This window comes from Littorina saxatilis, linkage group LG8 (assembly GCF_037325665.1).
Source record: "Littorina saxatilis isolate snail1 linkage group LG8, US_GU_Lsax_2.0, whole genome shotgun sequence".
NCBI classification, from domain to species: Eukaryota; Metazoa; Mollusca; class Gastropoda; order Littorinimorpha; family Littorinidae; genus Littorina; species Littorina saxatilis.
Genome location: NC_090252.1, coordinates 7,990,621 through 8,017,142, shown reverse-complemented (window position 1 = coordinate 8,017,142; position 26,522 = coordinate 7,990,621). Strand labels below are relative to the sequence as shown.

Genomic DNA, 26,522 nt, shown 5'->3' with positions numbered 1-26,522 from the left:
GCCAGGTGTGGATGGGTCCACGGACACCATAGTGGTCCAGCTTGCCGAGCAGCTTGTGGTGGGGGACTGTGTCGAAGGCCTTACTGAAGTCCAAAATGGCAATGTCAGTTTGCCTTCCCTGGTCGTTTGAGTGGAGGAGGTCTTGCATAGTGGTAAGCAGTTGGGTCTCGCAGGAGTGTCCGGTTCTAAATCCATGGTTTCTGCTGGTAAGGATGTTGTGTTTCTCAAGGTGAGTGTGTAGGTGGCGGCAGATGATGTGTTCCAGCAACTTACAGGCTACCGAGGTTAGGGACACGGGGCGGTAGTTTTCTGCTTTGTTCTTGTCGCCTTTCTTGAACACGGAAGAGATGTTCGCTGAGCGCCAGTCAGATGGGACTTGGCCTGTGCTGACTGAAAGATTGAAGATCAGGGTGAGGGATGGGGCAATGGAATCTGCACATATCTTTAGTACTGTGTTGGGTATGTTGTCGGGGCCAGGGGCTTTGGAGGGGTTTAGGTTTCTTAAGAGTTTTGCCACTCCGTTTTCACTAATCAAGAGTTCATTTAGACTGGGATAGGGCTGGCCTTTCATCTGGGGGGTGGTGAGCCGTCGTTTCGGGTAAAGACAGACTGGAACTGGTTTAGGAGGATCTTGGCTTTGGAGATGCTGTCACTGTATAGGGTGCTTCCGTTTTGTAGTGGTGCCACTCCTACGTTGTCCTGGCGACGGGCTTTCACGTAGCGCCAAAAGGGTTTGGTGTTGTTTCCCTTCATCCCTTCAGTTATTACACTGTTCAAGTACTCCCATTCGGCGCGGCGTATTTCACGTCTACATTCTTTCTTGAAGAAGTTGTAGTTGTCCCAGTGTCTGGTCCGTTTGGCTTGTTTGTACAGTCTCCGTTTCTTCTTTAGGAGTTTCTTTATCTTCCTGTTGATCCAGGGTAGGCTGTTGTTTTTCCTTCGTAGGGTGGAGGGGACGTGCTTCTGCACAGCTGACGTGACTGAGTTCTTAAAAGTCATCCAGAGTGTTTCGATGTCAGCGTTTTCAGAGGCCAGTTGTTTCAGCTCCTCTGCGGTGCGGTCAAGCACACTGTTCATTTCGGCCCAGTCAGCTTTGGAGTACAGATAGGATCATCTAAAATGCAACAAACGACTGCGAGTAAATCCGTCTGGCCACGCAAAAAGAAATTCTTTGAAAAAATGCTGGCTCTTTACGGAGGGCACCTAGGATGTTCTCAAGCGGTTAGTGTTTAAACGAAAGGGTGTTTGTACTGTGTATAAAAGCCTGACAATGTTTGTGACCAGAAACTGATGGTTTACGTGAAATTGAATGTGGCTTTAACCACAGAAAAATACAAAATCGCATGTAACATTATTGAAAAGAAAATGCTAAAGCATTGGAAGTGTTGCATTATTTTGTCAGCACATTGTCACGTTGATACAATTGCGTAATGGGTTACCGAGTGGTAACGCACTTGCGCTCGGAAGCGAGAGGTTGCGAGTTCGACCCTGGGTCAGGGCGTTAGCAATTTTCTCCCCCCTTTCCTAACCTAGGTGGTGGGTTCAAGTGCTAGTCTTTCGGATGAGACGAAAAACCGAGGTCCCTTCGTGTACACTACATTTGGTGTGCACGTTAAAGATCCCACGATTGAAAAAAGGGTCTTTCCTGGCAAAATTGTATAGGCATTGATAAAAATGTCCATCACATTTTGTTTGTTTGTTTGTTTGCTTAACGCCCAGCCGACCACGAAGGGCCATATCAGGGCGGCGCTGCTTTGACATATAACGTGCGCCACACACAAGACAGAAGTCGCAGCACAGGCTTCATGTCTCACCCAGTCACATTATTCTGACACCGGAACAACCAGTCCTAGCACTAACCCCATAATGCCAGACGCCAGGCGGAGCAGCCACTGGATTGCCAATTTTAAAGTCTTAGGTATGTCCCGGCCGGGGTTCGAACCCACGACCTCCCGATCACGGGACGGACGCCTTCCCACTAGGCCAACCGTGCCGGTGTCCATCAAATACCCGTGTGACTTGGAATAAAGGCCGTGAAAGGTGAATGCTCGCCCTAATAGGCTTGAGGTTTGATGGTCGATGTGAATGCGTGATATAGGCCTATTGTGTAAAAAAATTCCATCTCACACGGCATTAATAGGTAACATGCGCCTTGAGTCGCCTTGTGTGGTGGGATATGTGCGCGATATAAATTCTCGTAAAAAAATAAAAATGAAAAATAAATAATGTTGGTGCAAACAACAAAAACACGACACAGAGAAACCATTACAGCGTCCAGTCTCGTCTTTTGTGACCGTTAAATAGAGTGTGTGAACGAGACTAAGCTAAGCAGTTTCCAGTTACAAACAAAACTATTTTTAAACAGTAGACAGACCCCTTACTATTTTGTAAGGAGGCATACCCCTTACAATAGGATTCTGGAATGATCAGTTCTCATAAATCACAAAAAAACTTATTACAGATCGAAGAAGATCTAGCTTAAATATTAGAACAGTCTCGAATTGCAAGGAAGCTGTTGCAAGGTAGCAAACTTTACATACAGAGAGAACCTTGATAGTGCGTAAACAGCACATTTTATTACCAATTCAGTGCCCCAGATGGCTTTTTGACCAATCAGGACTGATTCTAGGTGACCCTCTAAATGTTATAACGTTTAGGCAGGGACCCTTTTTGTTTATCGAGCTAAAAATTAACAAGACAAAGTAAACATTTAAATCAACAATATCAGCGTGATTTATTCTAAAGAATGATACTTCAAATGCTGCCAGATAATCCTCTCTGTATCTAAAAAAAACAACAACAACGAAAAGCGAGTTTTGTGGGTGCTTTACGGAACAGCAAGACACCACCCACCCTCTGAGTGTGCAATGCCGACCCGCTCACTTGAAATCGAAAGTATCAAAGTTCGGAAAAATCAAAAGAAATTGCGTCACTCGCTTTACGTCAAATGTATCGTTACGTCATTTCCCATCCGTCTGGAGTCGGTTCTAAATCTGTCGCTCTCTGTTCAACAACAAAAAGGCGAAGCAAGCGAAACGCATGTTCAACATGGTTTATCTTGTTAGATTGTTGTGTGTCAAACGCATTTGATCTGTGAATATTCATCACGTCAGGACTACTCTGATTGGCTGACCCAGGTCATGAGAATTCTTTGACTGACAGGCATAATCAGGTAGGAGCGCTCAAGTTCCCATTCTGACTGTTCTGTCTAATTCGCGGGGTCGCTTCTAAATTTCTTTTGGTCGAATTAAACGGTAATAAAACCCTTATTTCTAATGTGCTGACTGTTAGCAAATGATAACAGACATGTCTCACAAACGATATCAATCACTACCTCTTTGCAGACGACACACAACTCCAAGCATGCAAGCCTACAGAAATCCAAGCGGTGACGCACACTCTCCAAAACTGCACTTTAGATATTAAAATCATGGATGACAAACAATATGCTCAAGTTAAATGATGACAAGACTGAATTTCTTCTTTTCTCTGGAGCTTCCTCTTCGACCACTTCCCTTCCAGCCTCCATCACAGTAACAGCTATTGTGTTTTCAGCGTAGCAATAGGGCCCGATATTTAGACGAGACAAGTATAATGCCGACGAGTCGAAGACGAGTCGCATTATACTTGTTCGAGTCTAAATATCGGACCCTATTGCTACGATGAAAACACAATAGCGTTTATATAGCTATTCTGACATTAAATTCTGTGTTAAAATCATGTTTTTGTCAGCAACAAGGACCAGAATGGTCCATGTCGTTGATTGCAGACGACGGTTCCCTTTCTGCATGAAGCCACGGAAATAACCGAACATTGAAAAACCCACGGACATGTATTACGGAGAAAACTCAAGATAACCGGATGCTTAGCATTACGTCAATATCTTAGGAATCATATGACGTTATGACGTATCATGCTTGCCTACGTAGATTGTATGTTCGAAAGTCTGACTTCTGTTGGGAATTCGCGTGGTGAAGACTGCGGTAAATCTGTAGATGATAAGAGAACAAGGATTGTCTCAGAAGAAACGATGAAATGCTTCAGACCGGTAACTTCATTTCAACATTGCACTGCACAATGGACGTTTTATGTGACAGGAGAGTTTGCTGATTTTGTGTTAAACATTGGTGATTGGAGTGATCGTCTGCAAAAATCCGAGATAGGTCGCTTCAGATTGCAGCTTCTGGAAATTTGCAAGGTTTGCTGCCAGTTAAAGAACTGGATTTTACACGTAATGTATGTCATGTACAGTAAGCAACAACAAAAACACACACAAAGCAAATGGCATCGTCTGTCGACTAGCCACAGACACAAGCCTGGCGAGGTATGCGTGTACTTTATACACGTGGAAGAAACCGGAACCATGCGTCTTTGTTATTGCCGATATCGTTTGGATATCGGCAAAAATGGCCAACTTTCGTAGCGTTATGCTTTGATGATCGGAAAAGGGATGTGTGAGACCATCCAATCACAGCCCCCGAATTCCCCCACGTGTCCATCAGAATAGCTATATTAACAGCTATTGTGTTTTCAGCGTAGCAATAGGGCCCGATATTTAGACGAGACAAGTATAATGCCGACGAGTCGAAGACGAGTCGCATTATACTTGTTCGAGTCTAAATATCGGACCCTATTGCTACGATGAAAACACAATAGCGTTTATATAGCTATTCTGACATTAAATTCTGTGTTAGAATCATGTTTTTGTCAGCGACAAGTACCAGAATGGTCCATGTCGTTGATTGCAGACGACGGTTCCCTTTCCGCATGAAGCCACGGAAATAACCGAACATTGAAAAACCCACGGACATGTATTACGGAGAAAACTCGAGATAACCGGATGCTTAGCATTACGTCAATATGTTAGGAATCATATGACGTCATGACGTATCATGCTTGCCTACGTAGATTGTATGTTCGAAAGTCTGACTTCTGTTGGGAATTCGCGTGGTGAAGACAGCGGTAAATCTGTAGATGATAAGAGAACAAGGATTGTCTCAGAAGAAACGACGAAATGTTTCAGACCGGTAACTTCATTTCAACATTGCACTATACAATGGACGTTCTATGTGACAGGAGAGTTTGCTGATTTTGTGTTGAACATTGGAGAGATCGTCTGCTAGAATCCGAGATAGGTCGCTTCAGATTGCAGCTTCTGGAAATTTGCAAGGTTTGTTGCCTGTTAAAGAACTGGATTTTACACGTAATGTATATGTCAAGTACAGTAAGCAACAACAAAAACACACACAAAGCAAATGGCATCGTCTGTCGACTAGTCACAGAGTGACAGAAACAAACCTGGCGAGGTATGCGTGTACTTTATACACGTGGAAGAAACCGGAACCATGCGTCTTTGTTATTGCCGATATCGTTTGGATATCGGTAAAAATGGCCAACTTTCGTAGCGTTATGCTTTGATGATCGGAAAAGGGATGTGTGAGACCATCCAATCACAGCCCCCGAATTCCCCCACGTGTCCATCAGAAGAGCAATATTAGGTTTTAGTGACATTTCTCTCTCTGATAGTGCTAGGAATCTTGGGTTCATCATGGACTCTCAATGAAACAACACATCAAAAAAGTCTGTCAGATATGTTACTTTGAGATCAGAAGAATAGGTTCCATAAGAAAATTTCTCACTGTTGATGCCACTAAAACTCTCGTTACATCCTGCATTCTGTCCAGATTAGATTACTGCAACTCCCTTCTCATAGGCTGCCCTGACTCCACTCTCCAACCCTTGCAAAAAGTACAACACTCTGCTGCACGTCTCATTTTCAGAGCACAGCATCGACAACCCTGCACTCCTCTCATAAAAGAACTTCACTTGCTTCCTGTATCTGAACGTATTAGGTATAAAGCTGCCTGCTTCTGCTACAATATCATCTCTGAATCGGCACCTGCCTATCTTTCTGAACTGGTCTCCCTCTACACTCCCTCTCGCACCCTTCGTTCTTCTGATGATGCTCGACTTCTCCGTCAAGGTCGCTTTAAACGCAAGGCTCATGGCTTCCGCACGTTTTCGTATTATGGACCTCAGTTATGGAATTCACTCCCCTTTCAATTACGTCACTCTCCATTCATTTCATCTTTCAAGTCCAATTTGAAAACTCACTTGTTCCAACAACATTACGGATAGTTCCTTAGCATAGAGTCTGGGGATGTGAGATGTGCATGATGTGTTGTTTGAATCTGACAGTGATTGTATGAATTTTGTATACATGTATTGTTGTCACGCGCTTTGAACTTCTGATAAGGCGCTTTATAAATGCCCGTTATTATTATCCCAGCGAAGCTGGAGGTATCCCACGAACGCATTTTCATACCAATAATACATGATAAAGAAGGATTCTTTGTGCCCGGCTACGTGCTACGGTTGGAGATGGAAGTTCACCAAAAATTGGGACCATAATAACAAAAATACGGTGGGTGCAATAGTCGCCCCCATTTTTTGAGCAAACGCCACCCAAGACCGCTTTGGACGGGTAGAAATTCTGTACTTTCCAAGTCTATTTGTGTGTGGTTGTTCAAGACTATGGATAAAGCTCGCGTGAGAAGATTACGTCACGGTCAAAAGTCTTTGACGTCAATTAATGCATCATGACGTCATGCCTCCCTGTAGTCTTTTTCTCTCGCGCGGTGTGTGTGTGTGTTCATTTTGTGCACATATGTATGTGTTAGTGTTAGTGTGTGTCTGTGTGTGTGTGTGTGCGCGTGCATGACTCTGTACTCGTGTGTGTGTGTGTGTGTGTGTGTGTGTGTGTGTGTGTGTGTGTGTGTGTGTGTGTAAGAAAGACTGAGAGAGAGGGAGAAAGAGTGTGTGTGTGAATGTGTGTGTGCATGAGTTTGTGTGTATGTTTGTGTGTGTATCAATCAATCAATCAATGACGCTTATATCGCGCATATTCCGTGGGTACAGTTCTAGGCGCTCTGCAGTGATGCCGTGTGAGATGAAATTTTATACGGCCAGTAGATTGCAGTAGGTAGACAATTATTAACTGTGCCTAAGCAATTTTGCCAGGAAAAACCCTTTTGTCAATCGTGGGATCTTTAACGTGCACACCCAATGTAGTGTACACGGGGGGAGGGTTCGGACACCGAAGAGAGTCTGCACACAAAGTTGACTCTGAAATAAATTTCCGCCGAACCTGGGATCGAACTCACGCTGACAGCGGCCAACTGAATACAAATCCAGCGCGCTACCAACTGAGCTATATCCCCGCCCATGTATGAGTGTGTATATGTTTGTTTGTAAAGGTGTGTGTGTCCGTCTGTCTATGTGCGTATTTGTTTGTTTGTTTGCTTAACGCCCAGCCGACCACGAAGGGCCATAATTATCAGGGCGGTGCTGCTTTGAGATATAACGTGCGCCACACACAAGGCAGAAGTCACAGCACAGGTTTCATGTCTCACCCAGTCACATTATTCTGACACCGGACCAACCAGTCCTAGCATGCACTAACCCCATAATGCCAGACGCTAGGCGGAGCAGCCACTAGATTGCCAATTTTAAAGTCTTAGGTATGACCCGGCCTGGAATCTAACCCACGACCTCCCGATCACGGGGCGGACGCCTTACCACTAGGCCAACCGTGTATGTGCGTATAAGTGTGTGTTTTGTGTGTATGAGATTTGTGTGAGTCAATGTGTGTGTGTGTGTGTATGTGTGTGTGTGAGTGTCTGTTTGTATAAGAGAGAAAGAGAGAGAGAGAGAGAGTGGGTGGGTGGGAGTGTGTTTGTGCGTGTGCGTAAGTGTATGTGTGTGAGTATGTGAGTTTGTTTGTAAAGGTGTGTATGTCCGTCTGTCTATATGTGCGTATGGGGGTGTGTTTTGTGTGTATGAAGTGTGTGTGAGAGAGTGAGTGAGTGCGTGTGAGTGAGTGTGTATTTTTGTACGTGTGTAACTTGAGGTATGTGTGTGTGTGTGTGTGTGTGTTCGTGTGTGTGTGTTTGAGAAAAAGAGAGAGAGAGACAGAGACAGAGAGAGAGAGAGAGAGAGAGAGAGAGAGAGAGAGGGGTTTGTCTTTCGCTGGGGTATGCAGTGCCTTGGCGTTGCACATCTACTTAATTATTATTATAAAACGAACAAGCAAGACACACAGCATTTAAATTCAACGCTGAGAGACAAAACGAACAAGCAAGACACACAGCATTTAAATTCAACGCTGAGAGACGAAACGAACAACGAATAGAGATAGGTGAATGAGACAGCGAGTACACACCATGCGCCGTAAGAAAGAGAGAACGAGACAAGGAGAAGAGAGCAAACACTTAAATTCAGCGCTGACTTACGAGGCTCGCTGAGCCGGCCTCTGTTATACCCTCTCAAAGACTCTGTGACTGCTGCTGGCAGGTTGTAAGGAAGGGGCTGGGGGTATCTTTTAGGGAAGGTGGGGGTGACTAGAAGGAAGGTGGGGTCACTGAGTACCTGGAACACTGGGCTAGTAGGGGCCCTTCCGCTACACATTTTCAGAGTAAACATGGCATATCTACTTTTTTTTTTATTCAGGAGATAAGAAAGAATAGGATAAAAAATCCTTTTTGGGTCGATTACTAAAATATGACGGGTATACCCGTCATGCGCTTGTGCAGCCGCAGCGCCTTAGGACGGGTTTACCCGTCTTCACCGTTCCGGGATTTTCCAGAAATGCTACGTCACTGCTGACACACAAATAGCAGCCAATGGCTTGAAAGGATACCTCATTCTCATGAATAAACATAAGTGGTGACGCGGTTTTGCGTCTGAAGGCTATTTTCGGCCTTGGCGACAGGGTAGGGGAGATAAATCTCGACTCGTCAACATGGCTAACGGTGAAAGTCGACCGGGCCCTAGTAGGGAAAAACATAGCCGGACTGACGCTACAGGCGGTGCAAATGATTATGGATACTGTCAGGGGAAGGGGGAGATCTTCTTTCGGACGATTCGTTGGAAACAGGTAGATGACAGTGATTATAATCCTTTCTTGGAGCAAGCAAAACAGCCACATGTGTTTGATCCACAGGCACCGGAAGATGCGCCGACGGATTTTTCAAAATTTCATATTTAAACATCATTATAAGTCAAACTAATTATTATTTCCATGATTAGACACTAACAACAGATTCTTGGTTCAATTTCCGTTAAAAATAACATATGTTTTACTTACCTACCTTCTGCCCTTTTGGAGCTAGAATTTTTTGTGAATTATTACACCCCGCCGAACTCCAATGTTCCCTGGCAGTCAGGAATGCACATACGCAAGTTTTGATTGGCAGCGAAAGGGTTGTGTTATTTGCAATTTTGAGATTTTTAATGACCAAAGTCATTAATTAATTTGTAAGCTTCGTAGCTTAAAAACAGAAAAAAAAGCTACAGGAAAATCACTTACAGGAAATGCACCCACTTTGGGTCGAATAAAACCCATTTTTGTGATTATTCGTCATTAAATGGCGAGCTAGGGTATGCGCTAAGGAGAGTCTGACTTGATAAAATCGGGTTATATAATGACCATTATTTTTAGCTGAGTTCGGCTGTCTTTGATTTGAACTTTCGGGTAGGCCTTTTCCTAGCAGACTATCTGTGAAGGTAAATTCCACTCGCCCATTCCCTCGATCTTTTACGAGACTTTTGTTTTTAAGAGTCTCTGCTGACTTTCTTTTTCTTTCACAACTTTGATCCTATTATACATGCTGTCTGGCCAAACACTTGCTTTGACAGCTCCTGATGGTTGATCACGTGACAGCAATGCATACCAACATGTCATGTGCTGGCCAAAGCATGGGGTTGTTTTAGTTTTTTGTTAGACATAATGCTAATAGAAGCTACCAAGCACTCATCCAGGTATGCATACATATGCACGTTGTGATACAGTATTTAGTCGTAATACTTAAGTTAACAGTAACCAGGTTGTACACAAGTACATAAATACATTATTATTTGGTATTGTAAGTCAAACCGATAGTAATTAAATGCAAGCTGTAACATTTAAAAACCAAAACTAACTGCTGGCTGTAACATGCAAGTTATGCATGTCGTATCCGTGTGTTTTCCAACTACATAACTGTGAATTGATCTATTTCCGTCATTTTTACATGCAACGCCAGCTAATGTGTATGTGGTTTGTCATTTTGCAGCTCCCGCCAAAATGTCATTAACATTTCTCGTGATTATGTTCTGGGTCTGAAGGCTGTGTGCAGTATGCGAAAGTGGATCCACATACCATCTTTTACCAATTTCGTATGTAATCATACACAATCTCTTGAGGTTTAGTACCAAAAATAGAAAGAATTTCTCCCTCTCGCCGAGACTAATGGACTTCCATGTGAGCTTTTGACGTGTGGTGCGGTCACCCTAACGAAACACATTCTTCAACTCACCACTAACTGCAGCAATATTTGTTTTTGCTGGAATGTTCACAAGACAGTTTGGATAATGCCCAAATATTGTTATATAACTTTCTAGTTATCCGAATAATCAGGCAAGTTTCATATTAATGACGTCATACGTCTCCGGAAGTGCAAACTTTTGTATCAATATAAGCATATCCTGTAGCATCTCGTCAGAAAGATCTTGGCTCAGAGGACTCAAAAATGTATACATTTTGTATTTATCTCCGCAGTAGTTCATGGACAATGCAAAAGAATACTCTTGATGTGCATTAGCGTGCACACTGATAGTGACACACACCTTCTCTCTCTATCTCTCCCTTGCTCTCTCCCTCACTCCCTCTCTCTCTCTCTCTCTGCCTGTCCCTCACTCTGCTTGTCAAAATGCCTTTCCCTTTTTAGTGAAACTGAACAAATAACCAGAGCAACTGGCACCATGACAATCTCCACAGCCTGGAGAGAACTGCAGTCCGTGTTTGTGACAGCTGCATCGCCACGTGTCGATCAATACATGTACAACACATCACTTTCAGAAAAAGTATGGATGCTGCTTGTAAGTCCATATTGAGCATGGCACATAAATTTGACAATCAAGCATCCAACCCCTAATCAGTTGAATTTAGAGTTTCATTTCGCACATTCTAAATTGAAGTGTTCTATTTTTTAACACGCTTTTTTGTAACCGGTTTTGATCACAGTTTGATATAGTGCATAACTCTAAGGCCTACAAACAAAAGGTAGCACATGTTAAACACTAATGTTAAAGTGAACACTAGTGTTTACCATTCGCCTCTTTTTGCTTGTACCAATTAACACTGTGCCGATGTGACCCTCTGAATCAAGGCAGCATCAGCACATGAAACATAATCGCTCCATGATCGGGAAAAAAATCGTTTTTAACTTTCAGTTGAATAATGTATTCCCATCGACAGTGTGCATAGATTTTTTTCATTTAGTAACTGATTATTACGAAATGGTTTTGGTTGCTAGAGTCAAAACACATCTGTATAAGTAGTATGGCATGCCCCCCTTTTCCACCAAAAAAATGCGAGTGACATTATTTGTGTATGTAATGTAAATATAAGCAGGATGTATGCAGCTCATACTTATAGCAGCTGCATTACTCAAAATGAAGTCTGAAGGTGGGAAAACGTCAAGAAAATGGCGTAAGGGGAAAAGGAAAGTGGCATATGTCCATGTCAGATGGAAAGAAAATAGCGTATACCATAATTTCCTTAATAAAGCTTAATGATAAATATGTTCGTGGCTATAATCGACAGTGCATGTTTAAGCATTCTTTGATCTTTCTATTCGTTTCAAGAACGTATATAAACAGACCTTTCACAAATAATCAGTTTTTTCTTTCTCCAGAAGTTGTACAAATCAAATTACGCCATAATTCAGTGTCGACGATGATATAGAATATGTACATTTTTGGGTCCTCTGTGCCAAGATCTTTCTAAGGAGATGCTACAGGTTATTGTTATCTTGATGAAAAGATTAGTTTGCATTTCCAGAGACATATGACGTCATTAATATGCAAATTACTGGATTATTTGGATAACCAAAAAGTTACAAAACAAATTTGGGCAAACTGTCTTAATAACATTCCAGCAAAAAAGTGTGTGTTGCAATAAGTGCTGGGTTGGATCATAGGGCAACTCCATTAGTGCGTGACCTGATGTGAGCCTGGTCGAGGGTGACTCGGACCTGCCTGGTGCCAGACCAAAATAAATTCCTAAATAATTTGCAGTTTTTGATTCCTTGCATGAAAGTCATTGAAACGTGATATTTTTTTCAAACGGACAGCTGCCCGAGGGATGGCTGAAAGCCCAAGGGGCTCTGTGCACCTGGACGTGACCAGCAACTTTAAGTAACGAAATGTCAACTTCGTAACATGGTTTCCACTGGTACACAGCTCAGGAGAATAACTCCACGAAAGGTCTTCTTCTTGCCGATCGCGTTTTTACTTGGAGTCCAGCAGACTGCTCTGGATATGAAGCTGGTGTTGTTTTTGCAGACCCTCCACAGAACCATGCAGTTTCTCTTGGGGGATCGTCAGCCTGGTTTAAATCTCACTCCTCAGGGTTTTGGAGATTCCTGCAATTCTCACGACAGGTTACCACCGGTGTGACAGAGAGCTTCAATCCCAGGACTGCAAAAGGTAGCCAGAACAAAAATGTTTTCAGAACAGTTGAAATACAACCAGAAATGCTTGAATTGCAATATTCATAAGTGAAATATATTTGTGGAATAAAATACTTATTTGGAGTAAAACTAACATATTGTTCCCACTTTCTGCACAGGTCTGTTTGCTACAGTCAACGAAGTGAACATTTTCCGAAGCAATACCATCACAAACCCTGAACAGTAAGTTTTATTCAGACTAAAATAGTATTTATTGTCAGAATTTTCACGACTTTTCAATCATAACCAGCTGGGAAATAAAACAAACTCATGTTCCCCATGTAAAAAATCGAGGTGGTGAATGGGTTAAGCTTTCAGGTGAAACGTGGAATGTCTTTGTCAGATGAGGGTAGTCTCCTATGCCAACAGAAGCTGCCACTAAGAGAGTGGTTTGTTTCTTGGTTGGATACCATCATTTGACAGCTCTCGCGATCCCTACCACCTGACCACTGATGAGACACATTCGTATCGAAGCACGTGTCTGGTCTTGGTAGTAACACAATGGTCCTCCTCGGGACTAGATTCCACTGTGATACGTCCCCAACCCAGTGACTTTGCTTTGAAATATCGGTTCCCTCTGAGGAGGGTCTAATGCTCCTAATAGCTAGGCTATCTGTGAAGGGATACTTTTCTCTTTTTGATAGCCGCATTGTGCCGTCATCTATAATTACCATTACAGTGCACAATAAGGCTTTTTGGCCAATCAGAACTGATTCTAGGTGACCCTCTAAATGTTTTACCGTTCAGGCAGGGACCCTTTTTGTTTATCACGCTAAAAATTAACGAGACAAAGAACAAATTGGAAGAATGACACTTCAAATGCTGTGACATACTGCACTCTTTATCTAAAAAAAAAATGCCGAAAATCGAGTTTTGTCGGTGGGCGCTTCACAGAACAAGGACCCATGACCTAGGCAAATAACTTGCGCAGCCGCAGAAACAAGACAAGTCGCTTGAAGTGATATACAAACATTTAGTCAAGCTGTCGGCATCAAAGTAACAGATTAACACCAAAAAACAGTCATTGCCGAGACCATATTAAGATAGTCTCGACTAAGCACACCGAAATACAGAGACGGGTCACGCTCGTCTCCGAGAAGCGCGCGAACGCAGTTCTTACTAAAACCTATTTTCTGTACTTCAGAGCAATTTTGAGTCTATGTACTCACCCGAGTCGTCCGTCCGTCCGTCCGTCCGTCCGGCCGGCCGGCCGGCCGGCCGTCCGGCCGTCCGGAAAACTTTAACGTTGGATATTTCTTGGACACTATTCAGTCTATCAGTACCAAATTTGGCAAGATGGTGTATGATGACAAGGCCCCAAAAAACATACATAGCATCTTGACCTTGCTTCAAGGTCAAGGTCGCAGGGGCCATAAATGTTGTCTAAAAAACAGCTATTTTTCACATTTTCCCCATTTTCTCTGAAGTTTTTGAGATTCAATACCTCACCTATATATGATATATAGGGCAAATTAGGCCCCATCTTTTGATACCAGTTTGGTTTACCTTGCTTCAAGGTTAAGGTCACAGGAGCTCTTTAAAGTTGGATTGTATACATATTTTGAAGTGACCTTGACCCTGAACTATGGAAGATAACTATTTCAAACTTAAAAATTATGTGGGGCACATGTTATGCTTTCATCATGAGACACATTTGGTCACATATGATCAAGGTCAAGGTCACTTTGACCCTTATGAAATGTGACCAAAATAAGGTAGTGAACCACTAAAAGTGACCATATCTCATGGTAGAAAGGGCCAATAAGCACCATTGTACTTCCTATGTCTTGAATTAACAGCTTTATGTTGCATGACCTTGGATGACCTTGGGTCAAGGTCACATGTATTTTGGTAGGACAAATGTGTAAAGCAGTTCTTAGTGTATGATGTCATTGCTAGGTTTAGTTATTTGACCTTGACCCTGAAGGTCAAGGTCATGTAAAGGTCAAGGTCAAGCATGTGAGTCGTATGGGCTTTGCCCTTCTTGTTAATCTGTTAGTGAAATTTCGATTTTAATGACAACTTTTATTAACTAATTTTTACGCTGCGGAGCTGAAATTCAATCCAATTGTCCGGAGTTCGTCGAAGATTGCGTGATCAAATTTCAATCAATTTGATTGAAAAATGAGGTCGTAAGAGTGCGGCCTCAACTTTCACAAAAAGACATAAATGACGTCATCAAAGACATTTATCGAAAAAATGAAAACAAAGTCCGAGGATATCATACCCAGGAACTCTCATGTTGAATTTCATGAAGATCGGTCTAGTAGTTTTCTCTAAATCGCTCTACACACACACACACACACACACACACACACACACACACACACACACACACATACACACCCACACACACACACACACACACTCACACAAACACGCATATACATACACACATACGACCCTTGTCTCGATTCTTCGTCTATGTTTTCGGTATCATTTTAGACTCATAGGTCAAATGGCAGTAAAGCGGAACAAGCCACTCAAACGTGGCAGCTAAACCCGTGTGTTGAAACAGCTAAAACACTCTTTTGGGTTGCCGTTACAATGTTAACAAAAAAGTGAAAAGAAGAAAGAATGTTCAATGGCGAAATGACAGCGGATTGAGCATTTATTCCGGTTGATGAAGATACCATTGAAGCTTCTATTCACTCAGTGTCAACCAACAAGACTAGATTTGTGGCTGACGACAAACAAAGTATGTAAAACCTGTTTTGTGATGACGATTATGTCGTTATAAATTATCTGTACGTTGTGAAAACATAAAAAAAAGCTTTGATGCGTCACGGGATAATTATATACGTTACACCTCCAATTCATCCATGGAATCGCGTGGTATTTCGTCTCGACAGGGTGAATGAATATGATGTCTTTTTCGGAACTGGACAAAACTGGCCTTCAACGTACTGATTCTATTTTGGTGCATCGGACATTCTGAGAAATATATATATGCATATTGTTTTCGTCAAAAACGTGATTAAGCTCAGTGTATATGTTGTTAACTTTGCAAAGAAACAAGCTCATAATTTTAAAATCACGTTTTTCTTTTATTTAATGCTGTACACATCAACAACATTGCGGCGCTATTTCGTGCGTAGTGCTAAAATGTCTGGCTTGCCAAGACTGACACAAAATATAGTTCTACAACTTCAAGGCTTGCGTTGATTATTCTGCCCATGGTGAATTTACCATGCTTTGTTTCCACATCCCATGACGAATTCTCCTTACTTTGGTCATGCCATATATATACATATACGACTTGTGTCTGTGTGTCTGTGTGTGAGTTCGCGATGCACGGCCAAAGTTCTCGATGGATCTGCTTCAAATTTGGTGGGCATATTCAGGTAGACCCGGGACAGGACACAACCTGGTCGATATTTCAACACGTGCTATCAGCGCACAGCGCTGAACCGACTTTGTGCGCGCTGAACCGATTTTTGCCACCTCAGCTACCCGGGCCCCCATACCGACACACCAAAGCCAAAGTTCTCGGTGGATCTTTTTCAAATTTGGACACCGTATTCAGCTACACCCCGGACACAATATCATCGATGAGATATTTCAACACGTGCTCTCAGCGCGCAGCGCTGAACCGATTTTGGTTTTTGTGTTCATTTCACCATTCCCAGTAACTCTTCCTTATCTTCTCATCTTCTCCATGTTTTCAGCGTTTACCTCCCTTCCTTCGTATGGTGCACTATAGTATGAGGGGCATCTTCGGATATTCCCGGCGTTCTGTTACTATTTTTAGAAGGTCACCGCAGTGTCCAGAACGTAAATTGGACCCGTAAATTATCCTCACTGTAAAAGTGCAAAGGTCGAATCAATTTATAGCCACGCGAAAAATACACTGTCATCTATCTCTCTAGATATACGGCTTCTCTGTGTTTGTGTGTGTGTGTGTGTGTGTGTGTGTGTGTGTGTGTGTCTCTATGTGGGCAACACCTGTGGATTGTTCAGTTCTGTTTGTGATGTGGTCTGGCGGCTTTTGTGTTTCTTTCTTTCCTCTTTTTGAAAGCGGACAAACACTCAAGTCCTTAATGGCTCAAAACCGTAGGACTTTTAATATTAATTTTAACGCGTCTTTGATCATCGGGAGTCATTTTTGTCACGAGTAATTCACTGCAGGTGCTGGCCCGTAGAGTGCGTCTTTCACAAGCAGACATGCTGATTACATAGCGACTGCTTTAACGTACCTCGAGCTTACATAGCCAAGTCAGTGCTCAAAATACGATTTCTTCCCGAATTCCTGATGGTAAAGGGGGACAATCACATTTTGTGTGTGTTTTAACACACGACACAGCTCTCTTGGCATAGACCCAGAGAGGGCTTTTTTAACTGCCCTTGGTGGCTTTTCCACTCGCCCTGCAGGAGTCCTCGTGATTCTCGGGAGAGAAGTGAAAGTCACTAGAGGGTGAGCTTCAGCTCACTCTTTGTCAAGGGACGCTTTTGTCATCCCTTCTTTTTTCTTTTAACAGTGCGAGACGCCTGCTCATACCAAAGCTCATTTTCTAGTCATTTCGCTTTTAGAGGGTCCTCTACCAAGGTCGCTCACAACTACACACAAACACACTGCTCTCTGAGTACTCCTCACTGCATTTGAACACCAAAAGGCCCTCACAATGGCCACTGCCACCTTTGTCATAAGCGACAAACCACCTTTGGCTACCTCTACCCCTGCTGAATCTATGGACAGCACATTGTGTTGCACACCCCGAAAAAGGTTAAGAGATTCCGACAGCTTCTCTCCAACAAGCTCAAAAAAGACAAAAGAGAGATCAAACAACCACTCTGACGCTGACGCCAGTGTCAATAACCACAACGCAGCAGTGCCCTCAGAAGACGGGAACATTTCACCTTCCCAAAGCACAGAAGGCGATGACATTTTTAAAACTCAACGCCGCCGTCAGCGAAAGAAAAAAGCACCCATTGCTAACAGTGATGCCGAACAGGCTCTGCCTCAGCCACAGTCAAAAGTCTCACAACCAGTCAAAACTGGGCCCCCTAGACACACAAAGTCAAAAAAGGTGACACCAAGTCTTCCTCCAACCTTTGCACAATACCCAGTCATTCTCACCAACGCGGCTACAGGTCCAGCTATGTTCTCGAAACTTGGGCCATCACTCCAGTGTCGTGTCTTGGTTGACGCGGTCGGTCAGATAGAAGGTGTACGACCTCTGCCCTCGGGCAAATTCTTGATTGCCTGCTGCAATGAAAAACAACAACATAAACTTGCCAATCTCACCAGTCTCGCTCAAGTGCAAATAAGATGCACTATACCAGAGGCATCAACGGAAGGTGTCATCAGACCCATCCCACTCTCTGAAGACCTTGATAAACTTCAACAATCTCTTGAGAAAGTAAAATCTCTTCAGCGGTTAAAAAACCAGAAGGGGGAACTTACTCAAGCTGTCAAAATCACTTTTTTAAAGAAAACGCTACCAGATACAGTGAAGATAGTGAAAACCTTCTTTGCTGTCGAACCCTATGTGGCCCCAGTCAGAAGGTGTACTAAGTGCCAGAGATTGGGACATGGCTCCAAACAATGTAAAGCCAGACAAGACAAATGCCCAAGATGCGGTCAAAAGAAAGACCACCCAGTTGACAACTGTCCAAATGACAAACACTGCCTAAACTGTGGCGGTCCCCACTCGGCAGCTTACTTAGGCTGTCCTGAGCTAGTGCTCCGAAGAACAGCAAACACAATCCGAGCAGCCAAATACATCCCATATGCAGAAGCAATAAAAAGAGCAAAGTTTGAAATAATGAAAAAACAAAAGAAAGACCCAGATACATCTAATGACTCTGATTCAGAAGTCGATGAGTGCTGGGTGCTGAAAATGGCAGGGGGGAAAAGTGCTCCTCGCGGTGCCAGCAAAGCAAAGAGAAACCTGGCTACCTCCCCAGCTTTCGTGGCTGAGATTGAAAAACAGGATTATAGCACTATCTGGCCAGAACCAACAACAAGCCGCATACGCACAGGAAATCAAGGCGGACCAAGCAACCCTCGTAGTGAAAACCCCATTTCAGAGCAAAATATCGCCCTCCAGAGACCTGGACAAAGAACTGACATAAACCCTATTAATAATGAGTCTACTGTTGCCCAGAAACTAAGATCAACACATAATGTAAAAAAGGCCCCCACAAAAGCAGCAGACAAAACAAAGACAAACAAACAGCCAACAACAAACAATGAGAAAAAGGTTGCTGATGCAGAATCTCAAACTTCCCCCACACACGATTATGATGACTTGTTCATGGATGAACCAAAGTTGATGATTGTTGAGGAAGATGAAACACAAAACACACCAAAGCCACAGTCCGAAGACTGCCTCAGACAACATATTTTAAAAGAAAGCTATGCAAAGATGAAGATGATGAGCGCCGAGAACTGCGGTGAGGTGTTCAAATTCGTCACTGGCATCCTAGCTGCACTTATTGAAGCAAAAACGAATGAAAGCCCCGAAAATGTTCTGACACTTCTGACAGGGCTATATACTGAAATATTTAAGACAAAGGAAAATCCAACTCCACCAGCCTTGAATAAGATACTTAGCACTCAATGCGCTCTTCTCGGCATTCAGGGAGGCAGATCTGTAACAGAGTCTCAACCCCTTGACAACACAATGACATAGAGAGTTGAGGGGCAGATCAAACGGTCACAACAGACTTTAGGTCTTCTGTGATTGAAATGGATTCAAGAATAAATATACTGCAGTGGAACTGTCGTTCCCTTAACACTGCTCTACCGTACCTTATTAATTATCTTAACCAAAACAACATGTTCAATGTATTATTGATACAGTCCCCACTCTGTCATGCGGGAAAACTCCCCTTCATATCTGGTTTCTTTTACCCACCCGTCACAGATTATCAGGTTGATGATACGAGCGGAGCACAAACTATCAAGTACACAGTAAGTACAATGTTCACCCAACCCCTGTTCCGGCCGACACAAAAATACATTAAAACCTAGTTGAACTTCTGCTGAATGATGGCCCATCCATCTTCTTATTAAACATATATAACAGAAACATTACCAAAGGCCCGATTTTCAGCTGGCTCCCAGAGCTCGACGGAAGACGCACCTGGGTGATCGGAGGAGATGTTAATGGCCGAAACCCCCTGTGGGATGCCAACTTCCCCGATCAGACATGTGCCGTGGGAAAGAGCCTTGCCACCTATATAACGCAATCAAATGTGTACTTACTAAATGACGGATCAGCAACCAGAATACCCGATATCTCAAACCAACACCCCTCCGCCATTGACATAACCTTGGTTAGTCCCACTCTCGGATTAACAACGGACTGGTGCGTTGTGTCAGATAAATTAAAAAGCGACCACCTACCAATCATGATATCCATTATTGGGAAATCACCACACACAGAGCCAGGTCCAAAAGCCTTAAAATACAATTATAAAAAGGCGGACTGGGCAGTTTTCAAGGACGCTGTCACTAAGTCTGCCGATGCACATACCCTCTTGGATGGCAATCCAGAGTCCCAAGAAAGTATCGACAACAAATATAAACAGCTAAGATCAAACCTGCTGAATGCAATGGAATTGTCAATCCCCAAAACAAAACCTTTTATCGGACCCAGCAGAACTGATCAGAGCCCATGGTGGACAGAAGAATGCAGAACAGCCATCAGGTTAAAAAGAACTGCAAAAGAGAAGTATGATTGCTTCAGGTCTGCACAAAACCACAACAATATGAAATCAACTGAAGAACAATGTGACAAAATTATAGACAAAGCAAAAAAAGAATATTTTGAAAACATGTCCAGCAAAGTGAGCGATTACAGAGATGCTGGAAAAATTTGGACCAAAATAAGGAAATTCAAATGCAGACACAAGCTGGCTAAACGTCCTCTTATGCACGAAGGAAAAAAATATGAAAGCCTTCCTGAAAAAGCAGAACTGTTTGCAGATATTTTTGCAGCAGCAAGCCAAACAGATAAACTGTTATGTGAGCAGGAACTCTTCCGTAAGAAGTGGGAGGATAAACAGGAATTAAACGACCCAGAACTCAACCCTTCCTTAAAAATAAATGCTCCCTTATCCATTCAAGAACTGAAAACGGCTATAGCATCGGTGACAAAAGTCCGATCCGCCTGTGGTTCTGATCCAATAAACTATCAGGTCATACAACATTTACCAAACCAAGGATTAAATCTTTTACTGGATTTTTATTCAACATGCTGGAAGTCTGGCCTGATTCCCTCAGCTTGGAAAGAGGCTGTTGTGATCCCCATTTTAAAGCCTGGAAAACCAAGAGCTGACCCTTCCAACTGGCGCCCTATATCTCTGACCTCCCATCTGAGCAAAATCTATGAAAGAATACTAAAATCCAGACTAGAAGATGAAATGGAAAGAAAAAAGGTAATACCCCTGTGCCAAGCCGGTTTCCGTCGAGGCAGGGGTGTCTCGGATCACATTGTAAAACTGTCCTCCAAAATTAAGAAAGCTCTCTCACGCAAGAAGTCTCTCTTTGCTGTCTTTTTTGACATCAAAAAAGCCTACGATACAGTATGGCACCAACGATTGTTGTTCAAATTGAAGCAATTAGGCATCAGTGGTAATATGTTTCAATACATAAAAAGCTTTCTACTGAACAGATCCTTTCAAACTGATTATAAAGGTGCCAAATCATCCACTCGCAAAGTTGACATGGGAGTGCCACAGGGCTCAGTAATAGCACCACTGCTTTTTAGCATTATGCTGCATGACATATCGACAATTAAAACACATGGAGCCGAACTGACGCTTTATGCGGATGATATTGCTCTATGCAAAGAGTATCAAAACAAAACCTATAAAACAGAACACAAATTCTCTAAAGAGTGGCAAACAGCTATAGATAACATTGCGAACTATATGCGGGAGAATGGCTTCACTCTCTCTGCCGAGAAAACTGTATTCGTTGTCTTTACAAACCGAAAACTGGAAGATCGAGAAAAGATACAGTTCTCACTAGATAAATCTGTTGTCTCACCCAGTCAGCAGGTGAAATATCTGGGCGTAGTTTTCACCTCAAATGGACTATGGACTGCTCACTTAAAGTATCTTTTAAGCAAAGCAAATAAGACCATCAACCTTCTTAAAATACTGGCTGCCCAACCATGGGCAAAGTGCCCAGTTATTCTAACAAACATCACCAGAGCTCTTATAAGATCAAGACTATCATATGGACAGGAGGCCTACTTCTCGTCGGCTCGAAAATGGCTTGATAAGCTACAGTCAGCGGAATGTCGTGCCCTTCGGCTTGCCCTCGGACACCCAAGGCATTCAAAGCAGGCCATTGTATACCACCAAGCAGGATTCCTCCCTCTTGACATGTGGCGGCGTAAGTGCTGCGCAGATTACAATGTTCGAGCCAACACAGTGCAAAACTCAACAAAAGAGGAGCTACAACCGCACTACAATCATGTCCAAAACAAAAAGGCCCACTTTGGCACTACTTTCTCCTCACTGGCTCAATTCAATGCTTCACTCTTTAGTGAAATCAGTGTCGACCCAAATGATGTGGCCCAAAACCCCATATCTCGTGATCCCTCATGGACAATGAAAGAAATGAATTTTGACACAGAATATTGCACAGCTACAAAGGATGATCAGTTATTACTCAGGATACAAGCCCTTGAGCACATTGATACTGTATACAAAGGCCATGTTCATGTTTACACAGACGGGTCAGTGTTGGATGACAAGAAGGCTGGCGCAGCTTTTGTAATCCCCAGCGATGACATGACTGGGAAATTTAAACTGTGCAACAGAAACTCGATCTTCTCAGCTGAGCTCCTTGCCATCTGCATGTCGCTTGTTCATCTCAATCTCAAGAACACTCCTCCTCAAAAGATAGCTATATTCTCTGACTCCAAAGCAGCCATTGAAGCATTAAGATCTAACAAAAGATCAACAAGTCGCGTAAGGCGAAAATACAATATTTAGTCAAGTAGCTGTCGAACTCACAGAATGAAAGTGAACGCAATGCCATTTTTCAGCAAGACCGTATACTCGTAGCATCGTCAGTCCACCGCTCATGGCAAAGGCAGTGAAATTGACAAGAAGAGCGGGGTAGTAGTTGCGCTAAGAAGGATAGCACGCTTTTCTGTACCTCTCTTTGTTTTAACTTTCTGAGCGTGTTTTTAATCCAAACATATCATATCTATATGTTTTTGGAATCAGGAACCGACAAGGAATAAGATGAAAGTGTTTTTGAATTGATTTGGACAATTTAATTTTGATAATAATTTTTATATATTTAATTTTCAGAGCTTGTTTTTAATCCGAATATAACATATTTATATGTTTTTGGAATCAGCAAATGATGGAAAATAAGCTAAATGTAAATTTGGATCGTTTTATACATTTTTATTTTTTTTTACAATTTTCAGATTTTTAATGACCAAAGTCATTAATTAATTTTTAAGCCACCAAGCTGAAGTGCAATACCGAAGTCCGGGCTTCGTCGAAGATTACTTGACCAAAATTTCAACCAATTTGGTTGAAAAATGAGGGCGTGACAGTGCCGCCTCAACTTTCACGAAAAGCCGGATATGACGTCATCAAAGACATTTATCAAAAAGATGAAAAAAATGTTCGGGGATTTCATACCCAGGAACTCTCATGTCAAATTTCATAAAGATCGGTCCAGTAGTTTAGTCTGAATCGCTCTACACACACACACACACACACACACAGACACACACACAGACACACACACACACGCACACACGCACATACACCACGACCCTCGTTTCGATTCCCCCTCGATGTTAAAATATTTAGTCAAAACTTGACTAAATATAAAAAGACATGATCTTGTCATTGCCATAAAGGAGCTGGCAAATAAAATTATAAAACAAGTCGCGTAAGGCGAAAATACAATATTTAGTCAAGTAGCTGTCGAACTCACAGAATGAAACTGAACGCAGCAAGACCGTATACTCGTAGCATCGTCAGTCCACCGCCCGTGGCAAAGGCAGTGAAATTGACAAGAAGAGCGGGGTAGTAGTTGCGCTAAGAAGGATAGCACGCTTTTCTGTACCTCTCTTTGTTTTAACTTTCTGAGCGTGTTTTTAATCCAAACATATCATATCTATATGTTTTTGGAATCAGGAACCGACAAGGAATAAGATGAAAGTGTTTTTAAATTGATTTCGACAATTTAATTTTGATAATAATTTTTATATATTTAATTTTCAGAGCTTGTTTTTAATCGGAATATAACATATTTATATGTTTTTGGAATCAGAAAATGATGAAGAATAAGATAAACGTAAATTTGGATCATTTTAAAAATTTATTTTTGTTTTTACAATTTTCAGATTTTTAATGACCAAAGTCATTAATTAATTTTTAAGCCACCAAGCTGAAATGCAATACCGAAGTCCGGGCTTCGTCGAAGATTACTTGACCAAAATTTCAACCAATTTGGTTGAAAAATGAGGGCGTGACAGTGCCGCCTCAACTTTCACGAAAAGCCGGATATGACGTCATCAAAGACATTTATCAAAAAAATGAAAAAAAAAGTTCGGGGATTTCATACCCAGGAACTCTCATGTCAAATTTCATAAAGATCGGTCCAGTAGTTTAGTCTGAATCGCTCTACACACACACACAGACAGACACACGCACATACACCACGACCCTCGTTTCGATTCCCCCTCGATGTTAAAATATTTAGTCAAAACTTGACTAAATATAAAAAGGAAGCGAGATTAACCTGGTCTGGTGTCCAGCACACGTGAACGTGCCTGGCAACGAGAAAGCGGACAAAGCCGCTAAAGAAGCTGCCCAAGGCATAGGCGCCTCCGAGGTAGACCAGCCATTGTCTGCTTCTGAGATCAGTAGCCTTACAGACTCTCTTCTCTGGAGAGAATGGAGGAACAAATATATGCACAAGGCTATAAGCTCTGGCTGGCTCATTCGGGAAGCCCCATCAAAACAGATGAACACCTATAATGCATGCCCACGTGTAATAAAAAGGATTAACCGCCTAAGGGCAGAAGCTGGGAATTACCAATTTCTAGAGCTTAAATGCACCTGTCAATCCGACCTCACCATTGCTCATTTGACTTTGGAGTGTGATTTGAACTCATGCCACTTTCAACCCCTGACTCAGTTTATAAACTCAAATAGAAATATTCTGCCAAATACCTCAAAGGAAAAATTAAGCTATCTTTTAAGTTTTAATAAAGACCTTGGGTGGCAAGGTCCCAAACTTATCGCTGGACTTATGCACACGCACCCACTTGGTCCCTGGATATGAAGAGACGTTGCTGCGGCTGACGCCATTGCTTCTCATACAGCTACTATATATTTTTATCAGAACTTTTAAAAATACCATTTTATATCCAAGTATCTCTAAACACCATTTTTAATTAGATGAGCGAGAGTGTGCGGGGGGCGGGAGGGTGGTGAACCACTGTACATAAAGGGAAAATTTTGTGTGCGTGTCTGTGTGTGTTCTTAATCTAAGACAAATGTCGCCAATGTTTTTACAGAGTGACGTTAAGGCGTAAGGGTCACCCAGAATTTGGAAAAAAATCGTTTTTCAGATATACTAAATTATGATGTTGCCAAAAGCTAGAACAATATCTCTATTTTCATGTGCAGTTTACATTTTGTCTCTAGCATACATAGTTTTCTTGCAATAAGTGCTCAAAGTAGGTTGGTGGGAATTAAAAATCCCTTTAATCAAGGCCTCTGTTGAATGAAATCATCGGTTCTGATGATGAATTTGATTCCAAAAACTGCTCAGAACAGTCTGACACAGATAATGAATCAGACAGTAGCTCAAGTGAAGATAGTTTTGATTCTAATCTCTTGATGACCCCCCCCCCCCCCCCCCCATAAAGGACAAAGACTGATAGATGTTGAACTTTTTGCTGTTTTATGTGGTGAAAGTTCGCGCGAAATCACAGGCAGCTACACTGTCTGCATGATCAACTTGTTTAAATATTCACCTATTCCATTGAAACTTTGCACATCAAATGTTCACTTGACTGGCTATATTGTGTTCTAAAATAAAGCTGATAATCAAAAAAATATAATTTGTTTGATTGTGTGATATATCATAATAATATATAGAATTATAGTATTCTTTTCTAATGCTACTAAAAGCAAACTTTCCAACAAAACAGAAAGCTTTTAGAACATAATGTAGGTAATGATGCTTTAAATATGTGTGCCAATTTATTTTTCAATTGAACACATACTTTTTTTCCAAGAGTGCATTGAAAAATGCTAAAATTAGCATTTTTGCAGGTTTATTTTGCCCATTTTGTTACGAACTAAATAATTCTTTCAGTTGTTCTATTTAATTTAGACATTCAAATTTGATGTTTTCTGAAAATATAATGATTTTTGATGAAAACTACCAAACATCAAGCCAATTCATTGAATGCAAGTGACTGAATAAAAAAAATAACAGTTTTGGTCCGACAATCTGGGTGACCCTTACGCCTTAAATAAATGATTTTATCATCATTTGTATTTGTATGTACTGGCCTTCCTTTGAAAAGCCATAACAGTTCAAAAGGGCTTACAGATAAGCTCTAAATTGCTCAATCCTGTTTGAGTGGAGTTCGCCTCCAAAGGTGATTAACACGGTTACATTCGTCGACAAGGATGGGACTCGATATGGTCAGGAATCAGGGCCGAACCAAATGAGTTGTAAGGGGGGGGTTCCTCCTTTTTTGGGGGGGCAAATCAGCGAAGTGGCGAAGCCACAAGCGCGCGCCTGCGAACTAGGGGGGTCCGCGGGCATGCTCCCCCGGAAAATTTGTAAAAAACGGTTAAAATCTGTGCAGTCTGGTGCATTCTGGGCCTTGTTTTGAGGGTTAAGAGCAGCATTGTTTTGGTGCTAAAACTAGCATAAAAAAACCCACTCAAAGCAAGGTACATGCTTTTTCCAGGGGTGGGGTTCCGGAACCCCTGGAACCCCCCCCTGGGTCCGGCCCT

The 26,522-nt window shown here is 42.3% G+C and overlaps 1 protein-coding gene across 3 annotated transcripts in view; it reads left to right on the top strand.

Moving 5' to 3' along the window:
* Positions 1-26,522, top strand: part of LOC138972689 (apolipoprotein A-IV-like) — a 43,058-nt gene that overhangs the window by 6,138 nt on the left and 10,398 nt on the right. For all 3 annotated transcript variants that reach the window (XR_011457715.1, XM_070345339.1, XM_070345341.1), the window contains one exon: positions 12,671-12,734. The gene's annotated coding sequence lies outside the window, so the exon portion shown is untranslated. The remainder of the gene's footprint in view (positions 1-12,670; positions 12,735-26,522) is intronic.